Genomic DNA, 13676 nt, shown 5'->3' on the forward strand with positions numbered 1-13676 from the left:
AAGTTGGGTGTTAGTTAAGTTAACTCCCCTGAGAACCTGAAACCAAAAATGAGGATGTCGATAGTTAAAAAGGATAATTGTTGGTGGAAATGTCTTGAAAAGATAAATAACTGTTGTGATCAATAAGTGGCTGATGAGGCCAATTTCTTCCAAAAATGGTCTTGTAGTTTTATTAGGGGCGAAAAGTTGGGTGGAAGAAGGTGGGGTACAGGGGGAGGTGACATCAGCATTGCCAGATCAGGGGACAACCCGGAAGTGCAGGTGGAAGATGAGAACAGAGCATGGTCACTTTAAAACAAGAAGTGCCTTAATGAAAGACCTTCATGGCAAAATCATTAGAATAATTGAAAGCTGTTTTAAATAAAATTTATATGATTTGAACATTATTGAAAAGTATCACATGCAGTCCAGTTTTGGGGACCACAAAAAGGACATTGTGGAATTGGAGAGAGTGCAGAGAAGGACAACTAAACTAATAAAAGGAATGGAGGAGCTCCGCTATGAGGAGAGATTAGCTGAACTGAATCTATTCTCCCTTGAGGAGAGACGTATAAGGGGGGATATGATCACCCTGTATAAATATATAAATGGTCCATATAGAGAACTCTCTTCCCCATTATTCACTGTAAGATCATTACAAAGCACAAGGGGGCGCTCTTTGCGTCTGGAGGAAAAGAAGTTTAAGCTCCGGATAAGGAAGGGATTCTTCACTGTAAGGTGTGTGAAAATGTGGAATCGGCTCCCTCAGGAAGTAGTTTCAGCAACTACTATAGATTGCTTTAGGACAAAGCTGGATGATTTCTAGAAGCACAGAATATAACTGGGGATTAAGGGTTTATAGTAAAAATAACAGAGACTGCTGATCCAGGGAACATCCGATTGCCTCATGGAATCAGGAAGGATTTTTTTCCCGTTGAAGCAAGTTGTAATTTGATATCACTATGAAAACAGCAATAATGTTGCCTTTTGTACTGTGAAGATCATCAACCTCTTACTTGGCTTGTTGGTCAATCATATGAGTGGACTGCTAAATGGCAATTTTTTGTTTGTACCAAAAGGGGCATTAGGTGTTCACCTGGCTTGATGGTGGTTAGTTGACGGTTAGTTGAAGATGATATGGGTTGGGATAGGCTGATGGAGGTATAAGCTAAAAAAAGTAATCAGTAAAGAAAATGCAGATTGCTTTTATCACAATTTACAAAACAAACTTAATATAACTATGGGTTATAGGTTCTGCTTTTACAATATAATTTATATTTTCATTACATTTTCACTTTTATATCTTTGGAACATTGGCTTAGTCCATTGGTGGTGACTTTTTCTCTTGGGTTATGCATTGATTACTTATTCATGTTGAGTTGAACTTTACCTGAATGATAACTGCAGCCTGCCCCAACCCTGATGCAACGCCTAATGGAATACATAGACGACCATTGTACTTCACAGAGCATTGATAGTTTCTATGGCTTTAAGTTGGGGATGAAAACAATCATGTCCCGCATTTGCAGTAGTCATGTTAACTGACATGGACCTGTAAAGTTCTTGGAGTGATTGGATTTAGAAATAAGGGACCATGCACGTGTTGCTTCCATTTGTAGGATACGTTCTTCTGGATATACAAGCAAGCTCTGGTCAGCTTATGTGTAATATCCTCCTCTGTGTGTGTCTCTAGGGCTGCATGAATTGGTTCAAGCCTTGCTGACTTCTAAACTCAATACAAGTCAGATGAAGGGGATGCCCGAAACGTTGGCATGTTATATGATCACAACCAGATGGATGTTTGAAATAATATGCACCCAGAATTTTACATTTGGTGCTTTTGTGTAAGATCTGTATTTTGTGCTACTTTAAGTAAAACTAAAAAAGGTTACATTTTCTTCTTTTAATAAAAGGGATGCTATCAGCCAACCTCTATGAATTAAGATATGTATGTAAAATAGAAGAGGCAAACATAGGGGTTTTACTTAAAAAATATATAATAAATATATTATACAAGGTATTTAGTTCAAGACAAGATACAAAAAATAGTATTAATTAGTTATTTGAACCGGTTGTTACATACGGGTATCCTCAGGATATGTAACTATACAAACAGACATATTCATATAGATTTATGATCTTGTTAAGTCCATAAAGAATGTAAGTTACTTGCAAGGTTCATTACTACAGTCATTGCAAGGTCCATTATTTTGTATTCTGACGCGTTTCGCCTTATTGGCTTTCTCAGGGGAGCTTGAGACAGGTAAACTATTACTACAGAATATTACAAAATATATCATACATAAAATGAAACATTGCATATTAGGATCTAGGTGATGATGTTAAAAAATAAAATAATTGTGTGTTGATTTTGAGTCTAGGTATAGATCATGATTGAATGTTGTACAAGAAGATTAAAAGGAAAAAAAAATAAAAATATTAATAAAAGGTACTACTGGATAAGGGATGCCAAGAAGGTCAAATATCCCATGTCATATATAATATTATTGAGTAAACAAAATTAACTTACTTTTCATTGTTTCAAGGGTAGGTGATACAGAGTATCTTGTTAGATATTAATATTCAATATTATATTTAGCCAAAGAAAAACTCCTCTGTGTGTTTCTTCTATTTTACATATATATTGTGTGCTTCTTTATTTATTTCCCTTAGGAAAATATGATGCAAGCGGAAATAAACCCAAACTATGTGTGGAAAATCTAAAATTAGTCATTTATAGCATGTCTTACCGAACTCATTGAAAAGAGTTTATTCATACATCTCAATCTGATATACTTTAGATGTAGTGGGGGGATATATTTAATTTCAGTACTTTTAGTTCAGGGGGTTTTATTGGTTGAGAGCTTTAGTTTATGTAACTTTAAAATCCGGGGATGGGGATTTTTTCTAGTGGGTTCATTTCAAAGCCGAGCTCCAATAAAATTGATAAATACAAATGAAGCTGTTTCACAGGACCCAGGTTTTATTTTTCTTCCAACCATTCTGTCTATTTGTTTTTAAGATTTATACAGTCAGTAAGATTGCGCCACTTATAGTTAAAAAAAAAGTTTTAGCTATATCACTAACTGTTCTGTAAAGGAGCTTACAATCCAATGTCCCTGTCTGTCATTAATACAGTCCAAGGCCAATTTGGGGGGAAGTCAATTATTGTTTTTGGGATGTCCATGTTTTTGGTATAAAACCGGAAAACTCGGAGGAAACCCAGGCAAGAACATGGAGAAGACCTCCAAATTCCTCACAAATAGATATCCTGGCTGAGATTTGGACCTGGAACCCAGTGCTACATAGACAAGAGTGCTAACCACTGAAAGAAAATATTCAATAAATAAATTAGGAACACAGAGCTGCAATTATTTGTGTCTTATATATCTGCAGGTGTGCAACTGTTAAAGTAACCCATTTACAATTTACAGCAACAATTTAGAATTCTGACTGCAGTGAAATAATGAAATATTGCTGCAAGCTTGAAGAGATTGGTTACAGTGAAGTCCCCATACCAGATGACTTTATTGTTAATAGGAATCTGTCACCAGCCTGATGCAGCAGCAGTTACCTTTGTGCAAACACAGCATCTAGTGCATTTGTAATGGAAAGATTATAGGCCTGATTTATTAAAGTTCTCCAAGGCTGGAGAGAATAAACTTTTATCAGTGAAGCTGAGTGATCCAGCAAACCTGGAATGGATCCTGTCCAGGACTGAAAACATTTGCTAACAAATAGCTTGATTTTAGGAAATCCATTCCAGGTTTGCTCAATTACTCACTGATGAAAGTGTATTCTCTCCAGCCTTGGGGAAATTTAATAAATCAGGCCTATGAGTCAGGCACGCAAGCAATTTTTTTTTAACTTGGTCCTTTTAATAGCTGCTTTCTATTACTCCAGGCAAAATTGCTTTTCCTCGTTGCAGGCACGCTTTATAACACTTTAACAGAAGTATCAATTCCGTTAAACAAAAGAACAGTACAGCAAGTCATTAAATAATTCATTAAAAATGACTGCACTGCCCTTCCCTCTTTCTTCCCCTCCTCTCTCTCTCCTCCCTCTCTCTCTCTCTCTCTCTCTCTCTCTCTCTCTTTCTCTCTCTCTTCTTTTCTCTCACTCCCATCCCACCCCTTTAGTTCTCTTTTTAGCTCCCAAATTTAAAAATAAAAATTGTTTCTTGGCCAAATCAAATGCTTTTTAACATTGCCAAATAGTTTTATGTGGAGAAACCCGAGTGTCCTGCACAGAGCCCTGATCCCAACCCTACGGAACACCTTTGGGATGAATTAGAATGGTGAGCTAGATCTCATCAACAACAGTACCTGACCTCACCAATGGGGGCAAATCTCCACCATCAGTAACTGACCTCACCAATGGGGGCAAATCCCCACCATCAGTACCTGACCTCAACCATAGGGGGCAAATCCCTACCATCAGTACCTGACCTCACCAATAGGGGGCAAATCCCTACCATCAGTACCTGACCTCACACATGGGGCCAAATCCCCACCATCAGTACCTGACCTCACACATGGGGACAAATCCCCACAGACACCCTCCAAAATATTGTGGAAGTGTGAGAAGGGGGGACACTCTATTTTATTAGCTTTGGGGAGGGGGCGACACCATATTAATGGACATCGTTTTGGAATAGGATATCTTCCACTCTTATTATGATTGTCGGATGGCCCCAAACATTTGTTCATATAGTGTATGTAATTATGTGTTTTTTAGTGTTTTTCCTGACAGAAATCTCCCCAGAACATTTGCACAGCATCATTCAATGACCTCCAAATTGTTGAAGGTCTGGATGGCGATAACATTAATACACCTGGCCATTAGCCCTCAGCGTCTCACCTTGGTCTATAAACCTTATGCGGAGTCCCACTAATGAGCCTCACAATGCACATTTCACTTTGGGTTTTTTTCCATTTGGGAATATTAAAATGACTTTTCAGCATCTGTGAGCTATTGTTGGAAGTATTGTATCTGCCATAATGATAGCGGCACCGATTTGGCACTTCAGCGGGAGATTAGAATGCTTTGAAGTTTGGTACAAAGAAGCTGTTGGGAAGTATTATTCCTTTAATTAGAGGCCAGAGAGTTATTTACGCTAACAGAGGTAACTGAGATCCTCCAACAAAGAAAAGGTTACAACTAGAGATCATTGAAAACAGAGGATTTCATCTCCATGCCTTCATTAAAGGTAATTGAACGTATTTAAAAGTTTTTCAGATGAAATTTCAACTTTCTGCAACTAGCGTTAGGAGTCAGTATCATACGCATTATAAAGGGGCCGGCAAGTTATATGTTGGTGCTTTATTAATCAATACCAAAGATGCAATGGGGCAAGGGAGAGGTCATTGAGGGGAAGTGTACTTTTCCATATTTTCTCCTATTTATAGAAGAATAAAGCCTGGAAATCCATCATTGCGTTTTGCATGTGTTTGGTTCTGATCCAGGCTGAGTTTTGGTTCTGTTGTATTACTGCTACAGCTGTGAGCAGAGGAAAGGTTGGAGTAAAGTTCTTTCTCAAACCTGGGGTGCAGGAAGCTACCTACCAGAGCAGAAAAGAACACCATGTGGGTAAAGTTTGCTGGGAATGGGATTTTTGGGGTTGGCTGGGTCTAATCCACCAACAGACGGCGAAGTATCTGAAACGTTTAGTTAGTGTCCGACCCGCTAAGATTTTCATTTTGTTTTTATTAGGATTTGCTGTTGAAATCTGGTTGTACATTCTGTGTGTACCTTAATAAAATTATTATTATTAATATTATTATTAATAAACAATATTTATATAGCACCAACATATTACACAGCGCTGTACATTAAATAGGGCTAGCAAATGACAGACAGATACAGACAATGACACAGGAGGAGAACCTGACCCCAGATAAAGTGATCCCATGACGGTGATTTGTCTGAGGACATTGAAGCAAACCTGTGCTTTGCCAGTGTTGATCTGTTTACCGCCAACAGGTGACAATGCTTTATCCCTGGTGCCTAATTGTGCCTTGGTGTTGTCACATCTGCTGATAGAGATGATAAGCAGCTATTCCAGCACATAATATGCAGATATGGTGCACTATTGTCACCATCAAGAAACCCACCGCATGGAATACCTTGCACACTTCTCCAAAGCACTTTTTTGCATTGTGGTACATTATAAAGCAGGTGCTTGTTATGTTTGGGTGTCATTCAAAATTAATGGAACTGTAACACTTGTGTGCCTTCCCACAATGCATCTAAATGGTCCTTGGGGGTTTTAGTTTAACGTTTTACAAATCGGCAATGAAGACTGAAGTGATGCTTAGCTTCATTCTCAGTTTATTACCATTGCAAAAAAACCTATTTAATGAATAATACTTCAAAATGTAAAATTCTTTTTAAGTTCTATGCATTAAATGAAAATAAGCTGCACTGCATACAACAGATAAAGGACTGAATCACCGTTCATGCAGACCCCGCCATGAAGTAGGTATGTTTGTGCAAATTGCCACTTTAAAGTCAGGTTGACCGGACCTGATAACACGGCCACAAATATTGAAATGAATTCGTATGTGATAAAGCCATGTGCACAAATTTTGCATTGTATAATCTGCTGTCAGGAAATCGTAATGAAGATTAGCATTGTATCTTATTCAAGGTGAAATAGAAGAATGCATTGCGTCGGCTCTACTGACTTGCATTGACAGCAATGGATATTAATATTAAAATATAACCATTTTCTTTTCATTCTGCTAATATAAAATGAGCGGCCTGATGTGTTTTACTCTTCCAGATGCGTTTCTGTAGATGATTACGTTGTTTTGATAAATAGCCTGTGATGTGGATTTGTGTGTAGCATTGCAACAATGGTACAATAAATAATGCATTGTACAGCTGAATATATTCCAAGAAACTTCTAATGAAGTTGAATTGCTTCGGCTGCCACAAACGGACAAATTTCTCATCGATTATAATGGAACGTGGAACCTTAACCCAGCTAAATAACATAAAGGAATAAAGTGGAACTGCTAAAGAAATGGAGAGCACTGTTGCAGTCTACCAGTCCTGAGATGTAGTAGATGTATTTTTTTATGTTTTGCAGAAGAATATATTTTCCCCTCGTATTAATGTCACATAGATAACATAAAAAACTCCCTTCTCATTGAATACAATCTCATGGAGGGAAAAGCATCTACATTAGCAGAGAGGCGTAAAAACAGATAAGGCTCCCGGTCACTCATTAGTGTTAAACATGTTGGTTCTAATACTGGAGTGTGAGTCACCCCCCTTCCCCTTCATATTCATGTCCTTGGCTTTTACAAAATTGTTCAGTGGACCAGAGGCACAGAAGTAAACAACAAAAAACCTCCTGACACTAAAACCTTTATATCAAAGGACAAGTAGGATCACATAGGAAAGAACAACATCATGATCTTTCCAATAAAAGCTTTCTTTGCAGACAGATAAGATAATAGTTAAAAAGCTGTTACAACCTAAGTTCACTTTATTGTATACACCTGGGTAACATACATTGATTAGACAAAGCAATAAAACCAACTGCCGTGTAATATATATGCCCCCTATGTGTCCAAAATAGGACTCTGACCTGACAAGGTATGGACTTGACATGACCTCTGAAATTGTCCCATGGTTTCTGGAACCAAGCTGTTAGCAGCAGATCATTTAGGTCACATTTTTTACACTAACTTGTCTTCTTCTCATAGTGCACCCTGCTGCTTTCCCCACCCTCCCTTCTACCCATAGTGCACCCTGCTGCCTCCACCAATCTGCCCTCTTCCCATAGTACACCTCACTGTCGTGGCCAGCTTGCCTAATTTCCATGGTGTTCCCTGCTGCCTCCACCAGCCTGCCATCCACCCATTGCATCCATAGTGCACCCTGTTGCCGTGCCACCTTGCCTTTTTCACATAGGGCATTCTGCCACCACATCTGGCATGCCTTCTTCCCATAATGAGTCCATCTCACTTTACTGCCATCTCTTACCCAATAACTAACCCTTCCACCCACAGAATCTAAAACGCATGATTCTTCAGACTAGGCCAGCATCTTTAGTATTCCAAGGTCCAGTTCTGATACCCATATCCCCATTGTAAAGACTTTTGGTGATGAACAGGTGTCAGCATCATCATTCTTCATCAGTCCTGCTCACCCAGGTTTTGAGTTTTTTCCTGGTTTGCAGGGTTGATTTGTACAATTGCATCAAATGCTCAAAAGTATCTGGACATCTGGCAATCACATCTCCATGATCGTCTTGGATTATCCTTTGCCCTACCTTCACCACCAAGCATCCTTCCTCCATTTTTTTAGGAAGAACTTTACCAAAATTTGGTGTCTGTGCTAATTTAGGCCTATTGGTGAGGTCAGGTACTGATGTTGGATGAGAAGACCTGGCTCACCATTCCAATTCTTCTCAAGGGTGTTCAGTAGAGTTGAGGTCAGTGCTCTTCTCACCATACCATGTCTTTATGGTATCATGGGATCAGTATGGGATCAGTAACTGATCAATAAAAAGAACAGGCTTTCCTGATGGAGTCAAAGGTTTCCAATGGTGTCGGGCCACAGTCATGGTCCACTGTTGATGTCATCACGATGCTGAAATGCCATATAGACAATTGCTTTCTCATATTTGCATTGGACCATACCCTTTTTTATCATGCATGTGTTCACATCATAAGCTTTATAAGATTCTATATAAACTTGGTTAGAAATATTTCTGTTTAGAATCTAGAAAGTCTCCTCCTCTTCAATTAACTAAAACATGCAAGGGAAGTGTTCTGAACTGTTTTTTTATGACTTGTTTCCTGTTGTATGACAATAAAGCAGCAGGAAAGGGACTCTTGGAAACTTTGTAAGATCAGCACACAATTTGTGAGGTGACTTCAGCTCATAAGTGGAACAGGATAGTTGTCATAAATCTTTGACCATGAGTCAAAGCCAACCTAAATTAGATTTTATGTTGTTATGAAAGTCTAAGTAAACATAACATCCAAAACTGATTTTAGGCAAACTACTAAATATACAGATGAAATACATGTATACATGTATTTCTATAAAAAAGCTGTTCTCCGAGTGAATGTTTGAGAATGCCATGACTATGGCTTTCCCCAAGGGATGAATGGAGCCAGAATGAATTCATCATTTTCATGCGGGTCCACTGGGTCCAGGACGTAGGCAAGTACTGGGATTTGGAATTCCTGATGGTGACTATTTCTAAGTAATACGTTGTGACTTTTAGGTCCAATTATACCTGCACTGGAAACTCCTGGGCACATAGCAAACTGCTGTTTGCTATGTGTATCTGTACTGCAGGTAACACATTTGCATGCTGTGCAGTTCTTCCTCCAAAGGAGAAATAATAACCGATTGGCCAAAAATTACTTTCTGGAAACCACAGCATCTGTGTTAATAAAATTATTCCCAACCCTCCCATTCACATGAATAGGAGTGGCTGGGACCATGGATGAGCCTGCAGCAGAACACCACGACCATCCATGGGTCTGAATTGGACTTTTAGTCTCTATCAGACCTTTTGTCACAGGGTGACCATGCAGGAAAAAGGAATATTGTCTCCCTATACCAGGACCCCAAAGAAGGACCTTCAATGCAGAATCACTGGGAATTAATTTCATAAAAGCTGTACATTTTTAAAGATTTGAAATGAAATGAAAATGTGAAATTACATTAACATCCTAAAACCTCCAAGAGATTTCAGTGATTGAGTTTTCATTGATTTTAAGTGTATAGCAAAGTACTTCCCTGTTCAGGAAACCTTTTTAAAAAGAGCTGCGCTTATGTGCCATTATTGTACGAAATTTCCATATCTCCTATCAACTTATTTTCTATTCAGTGAACTGCTGCACATTTTGCCTTTTTATAACTAATTTTGTTGAATTTATTGGAGGTCAGATGAATCCTTGCATTGTGGTGGAGCGGCACTTTGTTTTGCATAGTTTGGAACATTTCGCTTGATCGCTCTGAAATAAAAATTATAACATTGACTAAGATTTAATGTTAATCACACGCTGTCATATGCTACCACCCACACAAAGAGACTTTGGTGACAAAAGATTACCTATTCAGAAATGTTCATTCACTGATATAAAAATATCACATCAAATCGTCTGAAAATAAATGTTGGAGTACATTTAGATGTGGGGAACAAACGTTCAGGACATGACCTTAAAGTGTACGGAGAATTAGAAAGACACAACAAAGTTATTATCATTTATAGTATATGGCTCATTTAGTCAAAAGATTATTTGTGAGGTTAAGTATTGATGTTGGATGAGAAGATCAGGCTCACCATTGGTGTCCAGTAGGGTGGAGGTCAAGCCACTCCACTTCCAGGTAGCTTTTAAAAATATATCATATGGTCAAATGTTTGTGACTTGCCCATCACACCTATGTGAACCTTCTGGACATTTCATTCCAATACCATTTACATCGATATGCAGTTTTCCCCTCTTCCTATGGCCAAATATTTTGGAATTTCTCTTCCTATCCATGTTTTCATTATAGAGTTCCCCCCATTCGTGCTATATTTCTTCTAGGAAGACTTTCCTCAAGATTTAGGAGTGTGTCTTTGTTCCCGTTTGGAAGGTCAAGTACTGATGTTGGATGGGAAGACCTGGCTCACCATTCCAAATCACCCTGGGCAAATGTTCTGTTTGGCCAACTCCAAGACCGGTCCTGTGGCCATCAAATTAGTGAGAAGAACATGGCTTAGCAAGGAAGGGCAAGATCTTTTTTATGGAGGGTTCTTTACTACCAGCCATTGGAGAAGGGTATCATGTACTGGGCCACACACCCAGCAGAGCACCCTTTCAAGACGGCAGCACCTCACGGGGTCTCTGATTTACCCCAAAACACCTAAACAAGCTTGAGTTGGACATCTCATTCCAAAACCATAGCCATGATTATGGAGTTTGCCACTTCTCCATGACTACCCATTTGGAATTGGCCACCTTCTCCTCATGATCATCACCTCATGATCATGACCTCATGATATGGACTTCGACCATTAATATGAAGTTGGCCACCCTCTTCCTAGGGCTTTAAACATGGAGTTGCCCCCTTTGTAGTTGCCACAGCTCCCTCCAAGATTTTGGGGGGTATCTGTGGGAGAGTACTACCATTTGTGGAGTCAGGAACCGATGTTGGATGAGAAGACCTGGCTCACCATTCCAATTCATCCCAAAGGTTTTCAGTAGGGATGAGGTCAGGGCTCTGTGCAGGACCCTCAAGTTCCTCCACACCAAACTGGTGACCCCATGTCTTTATGGAGCTGGCTTTGTACTCCGGGGCACAGTCATGGGGGAACAGAAAAGGGTCTTCACCAAACTGTGACCACAAGGCTGGAAGAGCACAGCTGTCTACAATCTCTTTGCATGTTGGAGTAATGACAGAACACATTTTTAAGTATTTGGAAGGGGGTCAACATACTTTTGGCCATATACTGTTTACAATTTTGGAGATACACTTTTAGCTATATGCTCTCCAGACTACTAATTTTTGAAACTCTGTTTAACAAAACTCAAGTATGTGTAACTTTGTTCATATCTTCATGAGAACATCTATGTAATAAAGGGGACATGCTAACCTATTTTGGCCATACTATATGGTTTAATGAAGGTCCTGTAGTGCAGTGTGTCACGCCCTGTATAGGCCATAGCAATGTGATGTTACAGTAATGGCTCAGATGATGAAAGGCTTATAATAAATTATAGACTTGGTAAAAAATTTGATGTGTTCCTGCAATGTAACATTTGCATGTGCAGAGTTGAAAAAATGTCAATATTTTAAAGTTTTACTGAAAAGACGAAATCTTTACATATATGTCTATATGTGTATTTTTACCAGATTTTTCAAGATTCCTAAGACCGGTTCCGTTATTTACATTATTAGTGTAGGAGACAAAAAAAGTGAGAAATAAATCAGGAGCCGGCTGGCTGTGAAAGCAAAGACATCTTGAAGAGGCTTTGATTTGGACTCTGCTTTGTGTTAGCAATACTCTATCTGCATTCCTGAGGCTCACAATGAGAGACCGGGGGCCTCTGTGGATTCCTCTAAGATGGGAACGAAACTAACTTACTTATGTACTGGGACAGATCTTCGGAAGCACATAAGACATTAGTGCCATGAACACATTGATTTCACTGCTCACTATGTAATGTCCAAAAACATTCTTGGCATTCTGGTTTATTAGTTAGGATAAGGTTTGGGTTCGGTCTTGTGGTGGGTCCATGTCCAACTTCCCTTATGTATCATTCACTATTTCCGCAAACCAATGCCAAAATTTGAACAAACAAAACTTTGAAAGGATTTCCTCAAACTTTTTTTTTTTTTAAGAAATAAATCCACCTAGGGTATTCATTTCGAAAAAATGTAACTGGGAGTAAATGTAACACCCTGAGAACATGTGAATATCACCTTCAAACATTTGTTCAGAGGAAAACAATTATACCAAGAACATTTGATCCTCCAAGTGGAATACTCGTCACACATAGAGTTTAGTGGGATCGACTTGAACCCTACAAGAAACACGGCCACATTGTAAGGCCCTGGTCCAGCACCAGTCCCCCAATCTAATGCCACACAATATGAATCCTATTATTGTAATAGCAATTTATTCGTTAAGCAAAAAATTCTTATAATATATCTCATACATACTGATGAATAACGCATACCTAATTGTTGCTTTTTTTGCTAAGCAAATGTCAATAGGATCAGATTTTGGAATTATGCTAAGTTCCTATTACTTGTACAATTTGACACTATAATGTTTCTGTAAACTAACGTCCTCTTATATTTTCCCATATCTCATAAATGTACCCAGATTGTATGTATTAAAGCACACAAATACCCCTTAGGAAGCTCAACAAGGGGGAAACGTGTCGGGAAACAAGGCTGCGGGCAACAAAATAATCCACCGTCTCTCCGCTCCCTTGCGTCGGCGATTAGCCGTCTCGCTATTTATTTAGATATTAACAATTAAAAAACATGTCTAGTTGAAATATTGTATACAAATATCATGACGGCGCTAACTGAAGTCATGCACTGACTGTTTTGTATATACTTTTGTGTTTATATGTCACAATATTGATAATATATTTCACATTTGCCAAAATTACTCTTTGTTCTCCTCTCTTTCTTTCTCTTTTGCTTAAAATTTTATTTTTTATTAAATGTCTTTTTGCTGTAGATCAGGGGTGTCAAACTCAAATACACAGAGGGCCAAAATTAAAAACTTTCACAAAGTTGCGTGCCAAACTTGAAGTTTATTGAAAAAAATTGAGGAAATTTTTCCTTCTCATTAGATATAAACTCTTTTCATAGAGAAACAGAGTGGTTTTGCTTAACATTCAATCTGGAAAAAGCTTATAATAGAGAAATAGCACCGCTACTACAATTCCCTGCTTCTATAAAACAGTCCAATGCGGGGCCACACATAGGCAGAGAGCCCGCTGATCTATAGTCGCAAGTGATGCCGGGAATTGTAGTAGCAGCGATATTTCAATGCAGCGGCGAGCCAGGTACAATTCATATTTAGAATTCCTTTGGAAACCAAAAAATCTTTTTAGGGGCCGGATTTGGCCTGCGGGCCAGAGTTTGGCACCCCTGCTGTAGATGGAAGATCTGTTTAGACTTAAATACTTCTGCAGTTGTGTACAGCCCTGTCCAGCACC

General features: G+C 38.8%; 1 protein-coding gene across 1 annotated transcript in view; it reads left to right on the forward strand.

The window, feature by feature from the left end:
* LOC140343512 (relaxin receptor 1-like) overlaps positions 1-13676 on the forward strand; it is a 70792-nt gene that overhangs the window by 26018 nt on the left and 31098 nt on the right. The gene's annotated exons all lie outside the window — the stretch shown is intronic.

Source organism: Pyxicephalus adspersus, chromosome Z (genome assembly GCF_032062135.1).
Source record: "Pyxicephalus adspersus chromosome Z, UCB_Pads_2.0, whole genome shotgun sequence".
Classification (NCBI taxonomy): Eukaryota; Metazoa; Chordata; class Amphibia; order Anura; family Pyxicephalidae; genus Pyxicephalus; species Pyxicephalus adspersus.